This window comes from Xenopus tropicalis, chromosome 6, assembly GCF_000004195.4.
Source record: "Xenopus tropicalis strain Nigerian chromosome 6, UCB_Xtro_10.0, whole genome shotgun sequence".
NCBI lineage: Eukaryota > Metazoa > Chordata > Amphibia > Anura > Pipidae > Xenopus > Xenopus tropicalis.
In genome coordinates, this window is record NC_030682.2 from 10,364,921 (window position 1) to 10,385,914 (window position 20,994).

The window sequence follows — 20,994 nt, forward strand, 5'->3', positions numbered from 1 at the left end:
TTACTTGTTGGAAGACACCCTCGTAGCCACGTGTTCCTTTTAAAACCAGCTTGACTTATTGCCTGATATGACTTCCAAATTTCCCCGCTGCTCTGGGCCAACTAGAGCCATGCCAGGAGACTGCTTATGGCCCTCTGACAATAACGTAGCCATGCCAAACATTCATGAGAATAGGAAACCCAATGTCTTATTACATCCGCTAGCTACAAGCAGAATTCCCCACAGAAGCCTGTATCGGCTCTATTCAGCAGAAAAGACCAACGGAGACCAATTTCTAATTCATGCCACTAACCAATCACGTTCTTGGGTGCATCCTTGAGTTGCGTCTTTTCTGAGTTCTACTGGAACCAGATGAAAGGCCTGATACCATCTGTACCAGAGAAAAAACATTCCAATATGTTCGACCTAACGAATGTCCCTTCTGCATTGGTTTTGATCAGCAAGGTGGCACTTCAGTGGAAATGACCAAGACCTTGAATCCCATTAGGTGGGGTGAAAAATGTAATTAGTTTCTCCAAATGATTCCGATAGTCGGAGGAGATTTTAGACCCTGCCCAAACCGCTTATCTGTTAAGGTCCCCATACACGGGCCGATTCTAGCTGCCGATATCGGTCCCTTAGACCGATTTGGCCCTTGTATGGGCACTACTGACGGGCCTGTCCAACCGAAATCTGGTCTGAAATCGGACAGATCTCGATTGGGCAGGTTAAAAAATCTAGTCGGATCCGGGACAGCATTGGCTCATTGATGCGGTCCCCGGACCGACTTTGCCTATACCCCTCGTTATAATTCGATCATTTGACCCCAGGGCCAAATGATCGAATTAGCCTGGATTCTCCCGATATCGCCCACCCGTAGGTGGGGATATCGGGAGAAGATTCGCTCGCTTAGTGACATCGCCAAACGAGCAGATCTGAAGGTGTATGGGGACCTTTAGAGAGGCTAGATCTATGGGGGAGGAGAGCAGCCAGTGTGTCCACCTTATCAATGTTTATAGAACCTTATCAGAACCTTCAAGCCCACCTTTCTGGAAGGTTGAGTAACGTTGGTCAGTTCTGAAATACAACTGGGGGGGGGGGGCGCATTGGCTCGTTGATGCAGTCCCCGGACTGACTTTTCCTATACCCGTCGTTATAATTTGATCGTTTGGCCCCAGGGCCAAACAATTGAAATATCCTGGAATCTCCCGATATTGCCCACCGTTAGGTGGGGGATATCGGGAGAAGATCCGCTCGCTTGGTGACATTGCCAAGCGAGCAGATCTGGAGGTGTATGGCCACCTTTAGAGAGGCTAGATCTATGGGGGAGGAGAGCAGCCAGTGTGTCTACCTTATCAATGTCTATAGAACCTCATCAGAACCTTCAAGCCCACCTTTTTGGAAGGTTGAGTAACGTTGGTCAGTTCTGAAATACAACTCTCTGTTTTACATTTCTCAATTTCTTACTTAATACCCACGTGTGCCTTTTATTTTCAGAAACAGCAAGAAAATAAACAACCCAACAAAGCTCTAAACGGAAGAACCTCGGTTCTGGAAGAGATCAGGAGGTTCTTCTGTTTACCGGCTGGTGGTACCTCATCTTCAGAACTTTAGGTTAGAACCAAACAGAATGCTTCTGGGTTATTTCTGTATGTTTTTAATAAAAAATGTTTTGTGTAGACACTAAAGCCACCGCTTAAGCCTTCTGGATACTTCGGATACTCGTCTGAAGGTTGGAAACTCGAATGTTTTTAAATGTTTTATGTATAAAATATGTAGGTATAATTTCTAAGTTAATTTAATAAATCACAAATGAACAATGAATCGTGTTTCGGCAGCTTACTTGGGCTCATAATCCTGTGTTTCTTTACTAACGTTGGTCGGAAGATTGAGTAATGTTGCCCCATGAAGACTGGAATCTGCATAATGGTCGGAACCCTTTTTATTTCACAGAATTGGCTGTACAGGTATGGGATCCCTTATCCGGAAACCCCCTTATCCAGAAAGTTCTGAATTACGGAAAGGCCATCTCCCATAGACTCCATTATAAGCAAATAATTATAATTTTTAAAAATGATTCCCTTTTTCTCTGTAATAATAAAACAGTACCTGTACTTGATCCCAACTAAGATATAATTACCCCTTATTGGGGGCAGAACAGCCCTATTGGGTTTATTTCATGGTTAAATGATTCCCTTTTCTCTGTAATAATAAAACAGTACCTGTACTTGATCCCAACTAAGATATAATTACCCCTTATTGGGGCAGAACAGCCCTATTGGGTTTATTTAATGGTTAAATGATTCCCTTTTCTCTGTAATAATAAAACAGTACCTGTACTTGATCCCAACTAAGATATAATTACCCCTTATTGGGGGCAGAACAGCCCTATTGGGTTTATTTCATGGTTAAATGATTCCCTTTTCTCTGTAATAATAAAACAGTACCTGTACTTGATCCCAACTAAGATATAATTACCCCTTATTGGGGGCAGAACAGCCCTATTGGGTTTATTTCATGGTTAAATGATTCCCTTTTCTCTGTAATAATAAAACAGTACCTGTACTTGATCCCAACTAAGATATAATTACCCCTTATTGGGGGCAGAACAGATCTTCTCCTGATATCCCTTCCTACAGGTGGGCGATATTGGGCTAATCAAATGAGAACGGTGGAAATAAGTGCCTGTTGGTTTGGGGACCGTATCAACGAGCCGATCAAGTAGAGGTACTGTTTTATTATTACAGAGAAAAGGGAATCATTTAACCATTAAATAAACCCAATAGGGCTGTTCTGCCCCCAATAAGGGGTAATTATATCTTAGTTGGGATCAAGTACAGGTACTGTTTTATTATTACAGAGAAAAGGGAATCATTTAACCATTAAATAAACCCAATAGGGCTGTTCTGCCCCCAATAAGGGGTAATTATATCTTAGTTGGGATCAAGTACAGGTACTGTTTTATTATTACAGAGAAAAGGGAATCATTTAACCATTAAATAAACCCAATAGGGCTGTTCTGCCCCAATAAGGGGTAATTATATCTTAGTTGGGATCAAGTACAGGTACTGTTTTATTATTACAGAGAAAAGGGAATTATTAAAACATGAAATAAACCCAATAGGACATTAGCTAGGCCATCTATTTAGTGTCAGTGACACCGCACATGCTCAGTGTGCCCCGGGCAGCTGCCGAGAAGCTAACATCAGAAAAGAAGGATCTTTGCTGCTAATGGTCTGGGGTGGCCTTGGGCTGGTACAGAAGCCCATACCAAACCCCTGTATCTGCTAGCTGGGGTTTGAAGCACTTCTCAAACTGCATATTGAGGGAAAAGTAAATTTAAAGGACAGTGCCCGCAATGTGACTTCTGTTTAATGCATGTTTATACCCGTGGGACAATCCCAGGCTGTGAGCTTGAGAGCCATTGAGATAACTCAACAGCAGTGTCATCACTCGCCTGACGGGGAAGAGGGACTGAAAGTCCATTATCTGAAGATAAGGTCTCACCATGAGCAGGCCCAGGCTACCAGCTTCATATTGTAGGAAGAGCTTTAAATAAAGGAATAGATATCCCGCGTGTTTTGTTTTGTTTCAATGGTGCATGGTGAACATGGTCATTTCATGGCCAAGGACCAGCAATGGTTCCTTAATATAGACAGTGTCTGACTGGGCCACCGGAACACAGACGGTGGGGGCACCTGCAGGGCCCCTAGAGCGGGAGCCCCAATAGGGTTGGGGTGGTGATGTTGGGGGGCAGGTTGATGACATTGGGGGGGCTGGATAATGCTTTTGGGGATGGGTTGGTGATGTTGGGTGGATGATATGGGAATGGGGCAGCTGCTGCCGGGGCCGTGGCTATGACATCTCAAGCTGTGCATGATAAAGGCTGGTTCTCAAAACCATAAAAACTAGAAGGTTCCAAACCGGACAGGGGGCTTCCCTAGTCTGTGCTTCCATGATGATCTGGGAAACAATACAGACGCAAACTGTGGGCGGTGGCCAATGTCTACAGGGTGCCAGAGGTTCTGTATGGACTCATTAATAGTCTTTTGTCATAGAAAAACAGAAGAACAATAACTACATATCCCATCAGGCCCTGTGGCCCATTTCAACCTATCAGCATCTAGTATTTACTGGCCAACTCTCAGGGCTGCATTTAGTTCCAGTGTCACCCTAGGCACCGGACCTAAACACGCCCCCAGGATGTGGCAACATGTGTACATGACATCACTTCCACCAGAAGTGACATCACTTTCCCCCCTTGTATCGCCCTTGGAGCCCTTACCCCCCAGCTTCACTGTTTTTATTTATTTTTTTAATTTTCATATTATATAGGCACCTGAGTGATGCCCCCCCCCCCCCAAAAAAAAGCTGCCTATATATAGAAATACTGTATAAACTCCAACCTTTTATTGGGTCGAAGGGGTTCTAAGACCTATATATATAAATACTGTATAAACTCCAACCTTTTATTGGGTCCAAGGGGTTCTAAGACCTATATATATAAATACTGTATAAACTCAACCCTTTTCTTGGGTCCAAGGGGTTCTAAGACCTATATATATAAATACTGTATAAACTCAAACCTTTTATTGGGTCCAAGGGGTTCTAAGACCTATATATATAAAAATACTGTATAAACTCAAACCTTTTCTTGGGTCCAAGGGGTTCTAAGACCTATATATATAAATACTGTATAAACTCAAACCTTTTATTGGGTCCAAGGGGTTCTAAGACCTATATATATATAAATACTGTATAAACTCAAACATTTTATTGGGTCCAAGGGGTTCTAAGACCTATATATATAAATACTGTATAAACTCAAACCTTTTATTGGGTCCAAGGGGTTCTAAGACCTATATATATAAATACTGTATAAACCAAACCTTTTATTGGGTCCAAGGGTTCTAAGACCTATATATATATAAATACTGTATAAACTCAAACCTTTTTTTGGGTCCAAGGGGTTCTAAGACCTATATATATAAATACTGTATAAACTCAAACCTTTTATTGGGTCCAAGGGGTTCTAAGACCTATATATATAAAATACTGTATAAACTCAAACCTTTTATTGGGTCCAAGGGTTCTAAGACCTATATATATATAAATACTGTATAAACGCAAACCTTTTATTGGGTCCAAGGGGTTCTAAGACCTATATATATAAATACTGTATAAACTCAAACCTTTTATTGGGTCCAAGGGGTTCTAAGACCTATATATATAAATACTGTATAAACGCAAACCTTTTATTGGGTCCAAGGGGTTCTAAGACCTATATATATATATAAATACTGTATAAACTCAAACCTTTTCTTGGGTCCAAGGGGTTCTAAGACCTATATATATAAATACTGTATAAACTCAAACCTTTTATTGGGTCCAAGGGGTTCTAAGACCTATATATATAAAAATACTGTATAAACTCAAACCTTTTATTGGGTCCAAGGGGTTCTAAGACCTATATATATATAAATACTGTATAAACTCAAACCTTTTATTGGGTCCAAGGGGTTCTAAGACCTATATATATATAAATACTGTATAAACTCAAACCTTTTATTGGGTCCAAGGGTTCTAAGACCTATATATATAAATACTGTATAAACTCAAACCTTTTATTGGGTCCAAGGGGTTCTAAGACCTATATATATATACAGTATATATAAATACTGTATAAACTCAAACCTTTTATTGGGTCCAAGGGGTTCTAAGACCTATATATATATAAATACTGTATACACTCAAACCTTTTATTGGGTCCAAGGGGTTCTAAGACCTATATATATATATATATATAAATACTGTATAAATGCAAACCTTTTATTGGGTCCAAGGGGTTCTAAGACCGACAAGACCAAATGTTTGCAACTCTTCTTACATTGTTAGGCCATCACAGGGAACTAGGGGCAATGTCATGGAGGGTTAATATCCCCTTTAATGTAACTGGAAGCTCCCAACACAGATACAAGAGGTCTCAATCAGTCTCAGTCAGTGTGTCTAGCACAGTTGGAAGGATTCAGTTCAATATCGCAGACACACACCCAAGGTTTAAACAAATGATCCTAATAAGACACAGATATAAAGGCAACTTGAATTCCGTAGCACAGAATGGCCTACATCTGGCGCTGAATATACTTGTCAGCCCTACATTATGGGGAATGTGCCCGTTAGTGATGGGGAGAATAAATCTGAGCAGCTATCGGCCGTATCGCTTGCCCTTTATCTGCACCAAGTATAAAGCACAGAATGCATCATGCAGGATTAACTTGTCCTTTTTCATTCAGTTTCCCATCATTTGGGTGGGTATTTGGGGGAAAAAAAAGGAAAAATCTTTTGCTGCACGTTTCCTACTGGTGAGCTTCAGATCCACCAATCAGAGCGTGAGATAATTAATGAACAAATCAGACATTGAGTGGGAGATTGAGTGACAGCTGATCGACTGGAGACAATGTTTGACACACCCATGGTCTGATTGGTTCATTGGTGGATCTGTAGCTCACAATGTTCAATGGAATGTTCAGCCAAGGGAGAGCTATAAGGTTCTGGATGTGGGTCAGTATGTTCCGCCAACTGAATAAGAAATCGTCGAGTTGTTTTGTAGTAACAGATGCAAACTGCCCGGAAAGAAAAGGGAATATTAGGTTAATAGTTTATTGCACCGTAAGGAGTTGCCCAACCCGTTGCTTTACTGAAAGTGACACAGTCGCTTCCCCCAAGCAGGCTGCGCCGCTGTATCTAATAAGCACAGCAGTTATGGGGTTTTTTAACCTAAAATGTAACATTTGCACTAAAATTGAGACCCTTTGTGGGCGCAGAGGGGCGGAGGTGCGTTTTGAGGTTTGGAGAGATTATAGGGCTCATTTATATAAATCCCATGCAGAAGTGCAATAGTAATAAGGGGTGCAAGTGCCCATTGGGGGACAACTTCTGCCCACTCTGCACCTTACATGGAAGCCAGAATCCAAGCCTTGGGCTAATGCCGGCCCTATGGGGTCCAGTTGTGGCCGGTGGCCATTGGCACTCTCTAAATGTGTCTTAATGGTGCACAAGTTACGGGACAGGTGGGGGGGCACCTTTTTTCTCTCTTTCTTGCTTCTTATGAATACAGTGCTGCCCAAAGCATGGAGGTGGCCACAGTGGAAGGCAGGGTGCAAAGTGCAAAAACATGGTGGATTGCTCTTATTACTCTCTGCCTTCCAATTTGTAAATTACACCTATGCCTATTAGATATTAAAGGAGAACTAACCCCCTCCTACCTACAACAGTGCTCCTTAACCATCCATCTGCCCCCCTTACCTCTCCCTCCCCGCATAGTCTGTTATGTAGAAAGGTGTGATGCTCCTGCAGGGTCTGTGTCACTGAAGAGACCTGAAGAGTATTGGAATGTACAGAAGATGGAGCCGAGTAACCCCGCTACCCTGCTTTGCTTTTCTACATAACAGACTATGTGGGGATGGAGAGGTAACGGGGAGCGATGGAGAGAATGTATGGGGGTGTTGTAGGTAGCTGGGTTTAGTTCTCCTTTAAAGGGAGACACTGTTTACACAGCAAATAATTCCCTCTGCCATTTAACCTTTTATTCTTGAACCAACAAATGTATTTGTAGCTGTAATATTGGTGTGTAGGCGCCATCTCAGTGCATTGTGCCTGAGTCTGAGCTTTTAGCCAGCGCTACCCATTAGAACTGCTTTCAGCTAACCTATTGTTTCTCCTACTCCCATGTAACTGGAGGAGTCCCAAGCCGGACTTGGATTTCTTACTATTGAGTGCTATTCTGATACCTACTGGGAGCTGCTATCTTGCTCCCTTCCCATTGTTCTGCTGATTGGCTGCTGGGGGTGAGGGGGGGGGGTATCACTCCAACTTTCAGCGCAGCAGTAAAGTGTGCCTGAGTCTGAGCTTTCAGCCAGCGCTACACATTAGAACTGCTTTCAGCTAACCTATTGTTTCTCCTACTCCCATGTAACTGGAGGAGTCCCAAGCCGGACTTGGATTTCTTACTATTGAGTGCTATTCTGATACCTACTGGGAGCTGCTATCTTGCTCCCTTCCCATTGTTCTGCTGATTGGCTGCTGGGGGTGAGGGGGGGGGTATCACTCCAACTTTCAGCGCAGCAGTAAAGTGTGCCTGAGTCTGAGCTTTCAGCCAGCGCTACACATTAGAACTGCTTTCAGCTAACCTATTGTTTCTCCTACTCCCATGTAACTGGAGGAGTCCCAAGCCGGACTTGGATTTCTTACTATTGAGTGCTATTCTGATACCTACTGGGAGCTGCTATCTTGCTCCCTTCCCATTGTTCTGCTGATCGGCTGCTGGGGGTGGCAGCCAATCATGATTTCCATGACAGTATTCCTTTGAGTCAAGTCCAACACGAAGCACATGTTGCATACATGGATATAGGGCTCAGTGGCTGATACACCTATGTTTATAACCTTGATATGTAATAAGGGGTCCTGAACAAATGTTGGACCTCCAAAGGGGGGGTTTGTACTAAAACAGTCTGTAAACCACTGGGTCAGACTATTAGTTAACGCATACTTTTACTCTCGCTATGACAGGCCACTAATCTGGAACCAAAACAATAAGGAGGCACCGCTGCACGTTAGGGAGTCAATGCATAACGTTACCAAGCGCAGCAGATGTAAGGCTGGGATCTGAGGCATAGAAGGGAGAGAGTATCATTCGGTTGCAGTTCCAATTGCTCTAATTAGGAGTGTTTGTTGGCCGGGGGCCATACAGTCTGGCAGAAGGCTCCAGCTGGATTAGAGCAACTTGATCTCACTGCCGGCGCTGCTCATATCCACAGGTTCCATGGATCAGTATGGGCATAGGTAACTTCTACAGTCATACTGCCCCTGGTTGTATGGCATCTGTACAATCTTCCCACCCCATGATTTGGCAGTGGTAGTGACCCTGGTACCTTATTGCTTTCCTTTGCCTTTAGGTGCCCAGAATCTGATTTAGAAGTTTAAAGCAATACTGTCATGGTTAAAACATGTTTGTTCCAAAACCCATCACTTAATAGAGCTTCTCCAGCAGAATCCTGCATTGTAATCTGTTTTTCCCATGGGGCTAGCCATATTCTTCATTTCCCAGGGTGCCACAGCCATGTGACCTGTGCTCTGATAAACTTCACTCACACTTTACTGCTGCGCTGCAAGTTGGAGTGATATCCCCCCCTCCCCCCCCCAGCAGCCAATCAGCAGAACAATGGGAAGGGAGCAAGATAGCAGCTCCCAGTAGGTATCAGAATAGCACTCAATAGTAAGAAATCCAAGTCCGGCTTGGGACTCCTCCAGTTACATGGGAGTAGGAGGAACAATAGGTTAGCTGAAAGCAGTTCTAATGTGTAGCGCTGGCTGAAAGCTCAGACTCAGGCACACTTTACTGCTGCGCTGCAAGTTGGAGTGATATCCCCCCCCCCTCCCCCCCAGCAGCCGATCAGCAGAACAATGGGAAGGGGGCAAGATAGCAGCTCCCAGTAGGTATCAGAATAGCACTCAATAGTAAGAAATCCAAGTCTGGCTTGGGACTCCTCCAGTTACATGGGAGTAGGAGAAACAATAGGTTAGCTGAAAGCAGTTCTAATGTGTAGCGCTGGCTGAAAGCTCAGACTCAGGCACACTTTACTGCTGCGCTGCAAGTTGGAGTGATATCCCCCCCCCTCCCCCCCAGCAGCCGATCAGCAGAACAATGGGAAGGGAGCAAGATAGCAGCTCCCAGTAGGTATCAGAATAGCACTCAATAGTAAGAAATCCAAGTCCGGCTTGGGACTCCTCCAGTTACATAGGGAGTTCAATATATGACAATTATTTATATTGTATTCTGCAACAGTCAACGGTCATTGGTTCAAGTGCCAATGGCTGCTTTTTCTTTCTGCATGGTGTTCCCTGAGGGATGGATCGAAGATCGTTTCTAGAGGTGTTACCATAGCATGACATTTTGAGTAATAAGACTGATATGCACTACCGTTCCATCTAGAAAATCTCTCCCTTTGGACACTAGTGGGGCTCTTTATCCCGACCTTCACCATCTTCTGAAAGTAAGAAGTGGAGAACTTTTCAGAATTTCTTACAAAATAGGATGGATTAAGAAAAATACACGTGAAACAGAAGTGGGTGGGAGAGGACTTGGGATGGGATAAAAAGGAAGAATTTGTAAGAAAAAAAAACAAAATTCTGTTGATTTTCTGGTGGATTATAATTCAGACATATTTGAAAGAATACAAACCAGCTGCATTCATCTCATCACATTTCAGCTGAACATACCGTTGATATCCCTCAAAAACATTACATTTCCTACATAATTACAGCAGAGCTTCTTCTTGTAGATATTTCAGACGCCCGGGGGAATCGGTTCAGTAGAATTCCTAGTGAGCGCATAGCTTTGTCTCACTAGAGAGCCCTTATGCTCCGTCCATTCATAGTTCTGGCAGCAAGCGGAAGGGAAATGTCACCTCGGTCAGGAATGAAACTACTCCTGATGTACCAATGGGTTTCTCTTCTACATACTCTGTATTCCATTTGGGAGAAACATTCGCAACATATCTGGCATTTCTAACAGTTTTTGCAAAGCTGTTAAGGCGGCCGTACACATAGAGATGCACCAAATCCAGGATTCGGTTTGGGATTTAGCCAAGATTCAGCCTTTTTCAGCCCACGCAGTTCTCTTAAACCCTTCCGTAGTCTAATTGGTACATGCAAATTAGGATTTGGTTCAGTATTCGGCCGAATCTTTCACAGCTGCTGTCAACTCCATGCTTCCTATCCAACAGTCAACTCCATGTTTCCTATCCGACAGTCAACTCCATGCTTCCTATCCAAGTCAACTCCATGCTTCTTATCCAACAGTCAACTCCATGCTTCTTATCCAACAGTCAACTCCATGCTTCTTATCCAGCAGTCAACTCCATGCTTCTTATCCAACAGTCAACTCCATGCTTCTTATCCAAGTCAACTCCATGCTTCTTATCCAGCAGTCAACTCCATGCTTCTTATCCAACAGTCAACTCCATGCTTCTTATCCAACAGTCTACTCCATGCTTCTTATCCAACAGTCAACTCCATGCTTCTTATCCAACAGTCAACTCCATGCTTCTTATCCAACTTGATGCTTCTTCCCTTTGAACCCCGTCAGGAGAAATATCAGGGATTATTGTAACATCTCACCTTTGGTGGAGCCATGAAATAACCTGCTTATGTGTGTCGTGAAGCCTCAGTAGCCTACGATCCAAAAGCATTTTCACAGCCGTTGTCAACTCCATGCTTCTTATCCAACAGTCAACTCCATGCTTCTTATCCAACAGTCAACTCCATGCTTCTTATCCAACAGTCAACTCCATGCTTCCTATCCAACAGTCTACTCCATGCTTCTTATCCAACAGTCAACTCCATGCTTCTTATCCAACAGTCAACTCCATGCTTCCTATCCAACAGTCTACTCCATGCTTCTTATCCAGCAGTCAACTCCATGCTTCTTATCCAAGTCAACTCCATGCTTCTTATCCAGCAGTCAACTCCATGCTTCTTATCCAGCAGTCAACTCCATGCTTCTTATCCAGCAGTCAACTCCATGCTTCTTATCCAGCAGTCAACTCCATGCTTCTTATACAACAGTCATCTCCATGCTTCTTATCCAGCAGTCAACTCCATGCTTCTTATCCAGCAGTCAACTCCATGCTTCTTATCCAAGTCAACTCCATGCTTCTTATCCAGCAGTCAACTCCATGCTTCTTATCCAGCAGTCAACTCCATGCTTCTTATCCAGCAGTCAACTCCATGCTTCTTATCCAAGTCAACTCCATGCTTCTTATCCAGCAGTCAACTCCATGCTTCTTATCCAAGTCAACTCCATGCTTCTTATCCAACAGTCAACTCCATGCTTCTTATCCAACAGTCAACTCCATGCTTCTTATCCAAGTCAACTCCATGCTTCTTATCCAACAGTCAACTCCATGCTTCTTATCCAACAGTCAGCTCCATGCTTCTTATCCAACTTGATGGTTCCTCCCTTTGAACCCCTTCAGAAGAAATATCAGGGATTATTGTAACATTTTACCTCCGGTGGAGCCATGAAACAACCTGCTAATGTGAGTCGAGGAGCCTCAGTAGCCTACGATCCAACAGCGTTTTCACAGCTGTTCCCACAGAGGAAGTGGGTGCAACACAGATTGTGAAAAAAAAAATAACAACTGTGGAATTTATTTTATTTCTCGAAAGCTAAATTGGTCCAGACGGCAAATAATAGGAATGAGGAGATAATTTCAACACTGGGGGAAAGATCTGCTTAGCCCAGCACAAAATGGTTCCAGGTTTTGTTTGTAAAGAGTAATCCAGCAATTTGAACGCGAGGCAATTTGGAAGGGGTCTGTTTAGGAAGGATATGGCTTACGGTGAGGCGGTGCGTAAGTAGGCGAATATCTACTCCCAAAACACGCGCTTAACCACGTTATTAACTCTCCTTCAAATGACTTTAACAGCTGGACACGGAGATCGATCCTTGGGTTCAGGTTTAAGCAGTCGCATTCTTCAGAGGGTGTTGGTGGTGGGAATGCGAGGCCATTCTCCTTGCCTGGAATGAAATGGAATTAGAATACATAGAAAAACATAGAATCCGGCAAAAGAAACAGCATAAAGGGGGAACTGAAACAAGTGAAAATAAACCAAAGCGGGACCTTTTATAAACAACAGCAAGTAGAAATTCCATGCAGCCTAATGCAAAGCTCTGTTTTATACAAGTTAAGGCTTCAGGTGTAACAAGCATTTCTGGGTAATTAGCTGTACTAATCACGGCCTTAAAACACCCAAAGTAGCCCCCTATTGGTGGCAGTGGGTACTGTGAGAAAACGCCAGCATTGGTGGTAGTCACCTGATTCTTATCTGCCAAGGTTTGGGTAGGCAAGAGGTGGCAATGGAAATGGGGCTGAAAAATCTCAAAAAGAAGTTCTAAGCTCAAATGAAGCATTTCTGGATATTAAAGAGAAACTACATGACACTATTCTCAAAGAAATGTTGCCCATTTTACTCTGGCTGGTCTCGCTATATCATGTCCCATAATGTTGTGTGAGAATTTATCTTAAGATGGACATACATAGCTTTATGTTGTTATACTTTTGTTACTAACTCATCCAGGAGCATATCTATGCCTGATTTATTCACCCACAGGCTGGGCCAGATGAGGCTAATCTAACCTCTGGCATCCAGGGCCAATGATTGGATCATGATGGATGTCCAGGCAGGTCCATCCCTCCAACAGGAATTTCTGGTAGGTATCTGGATAATGTTTTCATCAGGTATTGGTTAAGAAGCCCCCATAAATGGATCAGCTGCCAACTCAGTCTGGGAGGGTCAAATGCTTTAGTAACGTCTATTGCAGGGGTCCTCAAACTTCTGAACCAAGGGGCTGTATCAAGGGCCCCTCAGACTGTTGGGGGGCTGGACCGCCATCCACAGCACCCCTGGCATTGGCAGCAAAACTGTGGCCCAAACTGGTCACATTCCCCCCCAACCCCTCCCTCCGCCTCTCTGTTCATTCCTGCTGAGTCCTACTTGTTCCAGTTCCCCCCGGTCTGCGGTCCATCCTCCCTCTCAGCTCCCCCATCCTGCTCCCCGCTGAGTCCTCTCTCTATGCTGCCAGGGGTGAGGACGCAGTGGGGGGTAAATTCCCCTGGGGGGCTGGTCTATTGTTTTTTATCATAATCCAAACAGCATTTCAATAAACTTCCTAGAAATACACAGTACATACATTGACAGATCAGAATGATTGTCCATGGATGTTTATGACACCCCCACCCCCCCATAAATAAATCTGCATATGAAGACATTTCCAGTTTGGACAGACTGTGATGAAATATGATCAGTCTATAGAAACCGACCCCCATAAAGTGCTGCCCAAATGGTTGGGTCGTATGGCCAAGATAAATCACTAAATTTGAGAGTATAGGGTTAGCTGGTTCCAGTTGGCTTGGCTATTAAAGGAGCATACTATACATTAGGGATGCACCGAATCTAGGATTCACATAGGGATTCGCCCAAGATTCAGCCTTTTTCAGCAGGAAACCACATGCGACTTTTCGTCTCATAAACACGGAAGTTGAACATTTTTCGGAGTCATTTCGGTATTTGGACAAATTGTTCATGAAGGTTCGGGTGAATCCCAAAATAGTGGATTTGATGCATCCTTACTTTATATTAAAGAAAGCAGAAATGGACCAGCGGGCACCTAATCCCTAAGGCAGAGGGATCCCGGAAGAGCACAAATTAATAAGCCTGAAACCTGTGACCAGCAATGGTGAGAGGGACTCCTTCCTAGGCTCTTGTTATTATTATTATTATTAACATTTATTTATAAAGCGCCAACATATCCCGCAGCGCTGTACAATGGGTTTCATACATTGGGCATACAGAGTAACATATAAAGCAATCAATAACCGATACAAGAGGTGAAGAGAGCCCTGCCCAAAAGAGCTTACAATCTACAAGATTATCAGTAGTTTTTTTTTTCATGGAAAACACCAACCGGCTGCCAGCTTAAGGTCCCCATACACTATAAGATCCGCTCGCTTGGCGATGTCGCCAAGCGAGTGGATCTTTACCCGATATCCCCACCTACAGGTTGGCGATATCGGGTAGCAAACAATTGGGCCAAACGATCGGATCACATTTGTGGCCATGGGGCATTTTATAACCTGGGCGATCGATATCTGGCCAATTTCAGGCCAGATATCGGTCGGCCAGGCCGCTCGTTTCTGCCCATACACGGGCCGATTAGCTGCCGAAACGGTCCAAGGGACCCATATCGGCAGCTTCTATCGGCCCGTGTATGGGGGCCTTTAGTGCTCACAGTTGTGTTCATATATATAGCTCCTATCAAACAGGGCCACACTGACCAACCTAGTTACCCAAAGAAATGCCTTATAACAAAATGAACTCAAAATAAAACAGTGAATAAATAAATTGTAAGGTTTAAATTAGAATGATAACACAAAGCATACCAGTAACCCGTAGAAGCTCGGGGGTATTAACCCCGAACCTGTTTCAAAATATTCAATCCCAAACCTTTCAGGAAAGGTCAACACATCGAATAGAGTTCAAATAGTTCAGAAGTGGTCCGGGTGCTCAAGGCCCCGAACCCGTAGCTGAAGGGTGAAAAAATCGTAAACCGTCTTTTAGCAGACTCAGTTTGTCCGGTGTGCTTGAAGTTCCTTCAACAGTTTACTAGTTACCCAAAGCCTCAACCTAAAACACAAAGTGAAAAAAAATATAATTCTAAGCAAGTTTTTAATTACTTTAGAATTATTTCTGAATATAATTGCTATTGAATGCAGTACGTCCCTTTTCAATTCATATGCAGTAGACGTGATATATAGATTTAGGGTTCTAGATCATCACTTCATTGAAAACATTAATAATAACCAGACGATCCCTTCTGTTCTTCATCAAGTCTAGTTTACAAGACGGTACGGTGACCCAACACCCAAGCGTTGGCTGAAGTGGCTGCTAGGAGTTCTGCTGCTCGCGGATGTGGAACTAAAGGTCATTTCATGGAAACTTTGATGATGCTTTGGAAAGGAGCATGAAATTACGAATGTATTGACTCTCTTTTTCTCTTTCAGACTCCCTTACCCGACCATAAATCTTGACAAATCCCCAGCAACCAGCATGCAATGTGAAACATATTCCTTCGGCGGTTGTTCGTCATCTTGTTTTGTTTTATTTTTCCATTCCTTGCCTTAAATCTTGTTTGGCCGACAGGTGTTTCCACCGGCTTAATGTGACCCATTGCTTCCTCTAGGTGAGGCCGGGGTTTGGGATGCAGCTGAGATGACTCTGTAGGGCTGCGAGAGGGCGAGGGATCATGCAAGTAGGTGGTCCGTGACAAGTTGGCTTATATTTATAGAGCAGGCTGTTACCAAATCCCCTCCTATGGTACATTTTTTCTTATGTTTTCCTGCCATCACATTCTTATTCCAAGTGGGCATTTCCTTGGAAAAATATATAATGTTACCGCTTTGCGGTTAAAACGGCAGAAATGAAGTTTGTTAGAGAGAAAAAACATTTAGAGCTAATTAGAAGTAGCTGTTTTTTCTCATTACTCTTTTTTTTTTCCCCCGTTGACAGTAAAGTTAATGTATATATAGGAACAGTGTGGCCGTTTCCATTTTGCTTGCCGTAGGCATTTTTTTAAAAGATCACCAATAAATTATAGGCTAAACAATATGGCAGCTGGGGCAAACAATGTGGCAGTTTCCTTCCTTGGTTGGTGTATATGTTATATATAATGTAAATATACACCGTTTGATTGCTGCATAGGTAAATGCCCTGGAGGTGCTATCTGAAGGGCTTTTTCTCTCTGGCCACACATATTCAGCCTATCTGTAAGTGCCACTAGGATTCCTGAGTGCCCACCACCTTACTGTATTTATCCTGCTATGTGTTCTGGAGATAATATACTTGAAATTGGTACTGCATTCATACTGCTATGTTTGGCGTATTATGCATGGGTCTGGCACTGAATTTATCCTGCCGTCTGTTCTGGAAGGTATTATAGACATAAATGACCCTGTGATACTATAGGAAATAGAAAATGACACTCCAACAAGGTATCAACCTAACATTGTTAGCAAGTAGTTCTAGGTAACTCTATCAGCCTTAATGGAAGGTTCTAGAAGAGCTTAGTTTCTTCTTCTATGTGAAAGGTTGAGGGCTAGTGACCAGTGAAAGGATACGTAAATATATACAGTTGTATCAACCCAACATTGTTAGCAAGGAGTTCTAGGTAACTCTATCGGCCTTAATGGGAGGTTCTAGAAGAGCTCAGTTTCTTCTTCTACATGAAAGGTTGAGGGCTAGTGACCAGTGAAAAGATACATAAATATATTCAGTAGTATCAACCCAACATTACATAGTTACATAGGGTCGAAAAAAGACCAGAGTCCATCAAGTTCAACCCATCCAAGTAAACCCAGCATTGGCAACATTGATAGCATGGAGTTCCAGATAACTCTATCAGCCTTAATGGGAGGTTCTAGAAGAGCTCAGTTTCTTCTTTTACATGAAAGTTTGAGGGCTAGTGACCAGTGAAAGGATAAGTAAATATATACAGTATCAACCCAACATTGTTAGCAAGGAGTTCTAGGTAACTCTATGGGCCTTAATGGGAGGTTCTAGAAGAGCTCAGTTTCTTCTTCTATGTGAAGGGTTGAGGGCTAGTGACCAGTGAAAGGATACGTAAATATATACAATAGTATCAACCCAACATTGTTAGCAAGGAGTTCTAGGTAACTCTATCAGCCTTATACTTGTGACAATGACAATAAAGATATATTCTATTCTATTCTAATGGGAGGTTCTAGAAGAGCTCAGTTTCTTCTTCTACGTGAAAGGTTGAGGGCTAGTAACCAGTGAAAGGATACGTAAATATACACAGTAGCCTTGATATTAGTGCAATGGTCAGTAGGTTTGGGTGCATTTTAGAGCTATTTTGCTCCTTGGTTACAAATGGCGGCACTTGAAGCACCTCATAATCTTTATGGTGGCAAAATTCACCTCTGGGGGAGCGTTCTAGTGAGATTATATAACAGGAACACATCTAAGTAGTGGACTGTTCTGTGGAACTATTAGTGCTGGAAGAATTGAATAGCGTCAGTCTTTTATCCTTTTACCCATCATTCTACAACATCTAATATTCTGATTAAGAAACAGACCCTAATTGATTGCCAGGACAAAGTTTCTGTGAAAAGTGCATAAAGCTGGAGTGCCTGTCCAAAGAAAGTTCATCATAAACCCCATTTCAAAGGATTTGTAAGTTAAATTCCTGATGTGAGGACTAGTCCCCAGGGAGGTCTCACATTAAAGGATCTGACTGACAGTTAGATGCCCCGAGCAACCATGAAAGTCACATGTGTGAATATCGCCGGTATGGGGGTCACCAGAAATGCAAAAGTGCTAAAACTTTATACTAGATACAGTTACAAAAGCTGCACTAAAGCTGGTAGAAGTTAGTCTTGGAATTAATAAGAAGAATGAGGTCTAAAAACGTGTGTGGCGGGCAGGTGGTAGGGAGGTTATTGAGTAAGAACTTCATTATACGATCCTGATTCTTCTCTTTATAGTCACCAAGATCTACTTGGAACTATAAAATGTGTGATTTTTTTTATTAAAGCTCTACCAATGGATATTGACTCTGGATTGGATTAGCACAAATTCAGACTCATTTGCCAATGCTATGGGAATAATAGCCCACCCTTGAGGACCAGAGATGTTGTACTCTCTATATTGTTAGGTGCAGAGGGTAGCTATATGGGGGACATAATTACCCATCTTCTGCACCAAACACTTTTGTCTGCTCTGATACTCAACCGAGGACCCCAAAATGCAATGATAGTGATTCTCACCTAAACATATTATTCAGGCATTGCCTGGTTAGAATGATAACTTTAGTTCTGATTGAACTTGTGGAGCTATTTATGGGCAGTTTGATAAAAAATGGACAAATTTACATCATTTATGTAAGGTTGAAAGAAGCGCCAGTTGTAAAACCTTCTCCATGACAATTTAGGAGTCATTTAAGCTACATCTCCCAATGTTGTTTAGGTGGCCATACATGGGCAGACATGTCTGTTATCCAACTGAACACCCCAATGTAATATATCCAACTCATCCTATATTGTATGATTTGTTCACACATGATAAAGTAGCATTGATACATTTGTTCATATGAATGGGTTGAATATAAATGAAAGTTGGAGTGAGCTGTGGTTCTCTAACTCCTGAAGATCTGATGCCCCTTCCAAGACGTTCAGCTATAGAGGTTGCAGGTAAAGACCTGCGGCAGGTTGGGTATCCACAAGAAATGTGGATAGCTAAATATCAAGGGGTACGGGTCATCAGGTCTTTGGGTTTTGGGGGGCAAAATTAACTTGTGTGCCTCGTTTTCAGTCTTCCAAAAATACTGAAAACAGCAGAAAAATGTGAATCTTTACTCAAGTGCCACGGGCAACGTTTCGGGCTTCAATCCAGCCCTTTATCAAGCCTATTAGTACAAATACAAACAAGTGTTTAAATACCCACAGGAAGAGGAGGATCCATCCATATTCACCTCCATTTAACCCATAGTATTCTGTGAATATATTTAGTGCACAAAATGAAACGCAAACTAAGTGCCTGTGTATACAATATAATAAAGTAAGTGCCCTGTGGCATGCATCACATATAACAAATTGAACACATCTCGAAATGGACAGTATCTTACTGCAGTGTATTTCATCCATCAAATATCTCTCTGGCTCCAATGCCAAATTCAGTGGACAATTAACCCCAGAACTAATATGGATCAGGAGCTCCCACGTCTTTAAATCTTACTGTCCTAAAGAAAAATGAAACAAAAGATCTTCCACCACCCTTGGACGACATAACTTCTTCTTTCATGGTAGACGATGATATGAGTGTTGGGTTGCAGGACTGGGAAATGTGTAAATATGAAGGTTGGAGGTCCTGGTGGAGATTGTTGGTCAGATACAGGTGCAGCCCATTAGAACTATGCATATCTCTAGTTGCAGTGGTTGTAAATGCATCCAGGTCCTAACAGTGCCCCAAGGTTTCACCATAGAAGGTGCACAATACGGTTAAACCAAATTTGTCCTCATTGCCCATCTGACTTGGCATCTACTTCATGGACACCTCAGGATTAGGTCAGTTGTTCTGAAGTTTTCAGATGATTCGCACAACTTGGAACTTTGTAAGTGCCTTGAAGAACATCTTGTGGACCCTTGTAGAGGAAGCCATGCCAGACTGCACCTTTCATGTACATAACAAATATACATTGAGTGTATAAATGTTTATTTTGCAAACCTTGAGGGATGCTCAAACTACAATTCCCAGCATTCCTGGACAAGAACACCGGGCATGGTAACTCCACAACATCTGGAGCTCTGCAGGTTGGGCTTTTTTATTAACGTCTAGCAGGTCCTTGACAGAAACACATATTTTTTTGCATGACCATTTTTCTTTTTAATTTAGAGAGGAAACAATTTCTTTATTTATTCCTACAGTTGGTTTGGGGGATTTTATTCCATCCACGCTGTGTTTGGCCACAGACTGTTTATTTTTTCCATACATACTTTGAGGGTTCTTTTGGACAGGCCTGACGAGCTAACGCGGCAGTAATGTAGGTATTAAAACAGACGTCACCTTACACTGTGCAAACAACTTATGTCACACTGTTTAGTAAATCAGTTTTCTTTGCCTTCGACTGTGGAAAGAACCTGTCCTTGAAGTATTTGCTGGAAAGTGTGACAATGCCGCCGGCTTTGCGAGGCTCTCTTCTCCATCTTTCCTCGGCCCTGTTTACCCATGTTTGATTGTTGTTAGGGAAGTGCCAAGGACAGGAGTCTATTAAGCATATCCTCTACAAGTATTTCACACTTTCCCTAAACGCTGGGGACGCTGTTAATTAATATTTTATTGGCATTGAGCAAAGTAGTACGGTAGATACTTTCCCCAGTGTGTGCATTTATTTGCCTTTCCTCGAGTGATCTTGCAAACCGACTGCTGTTACAGTTGACTTCAGCTAAATGTGTCCTTCCCCAAAGAATGTAAACCCCCATAAAGTATTATCATCTTAGATATTAGGGTTTCTCTATGTAAACATGAGTAGGTGTAACCCCAAGAAATTACTGTCTATGTAATTGTGACCGGTGGGGTGGCAAAGTAGTGTTACACTGTTTTATTTAAGAGATGCCAAAGGAACAAGAAGATGCTACCTTGTCATGGTCTAAAGGTCCCCATACATGGACCCATGTAGGGGCAGAAATGACGGCCATACCCGACCGATATCTGACCTGAAATTGGCCAGATATCGATCAGGCAGGTTAAAAAATCTAGTCGGATCGGGGACCGCATCAGCCCAACCGACTTTACCTATACCCTTCATTATAATTAGCCAACACGTTCCCCGATATCGCCCACCCATAGGTGGGTGAAGATCCGCTCGCTTGGCGACATCGC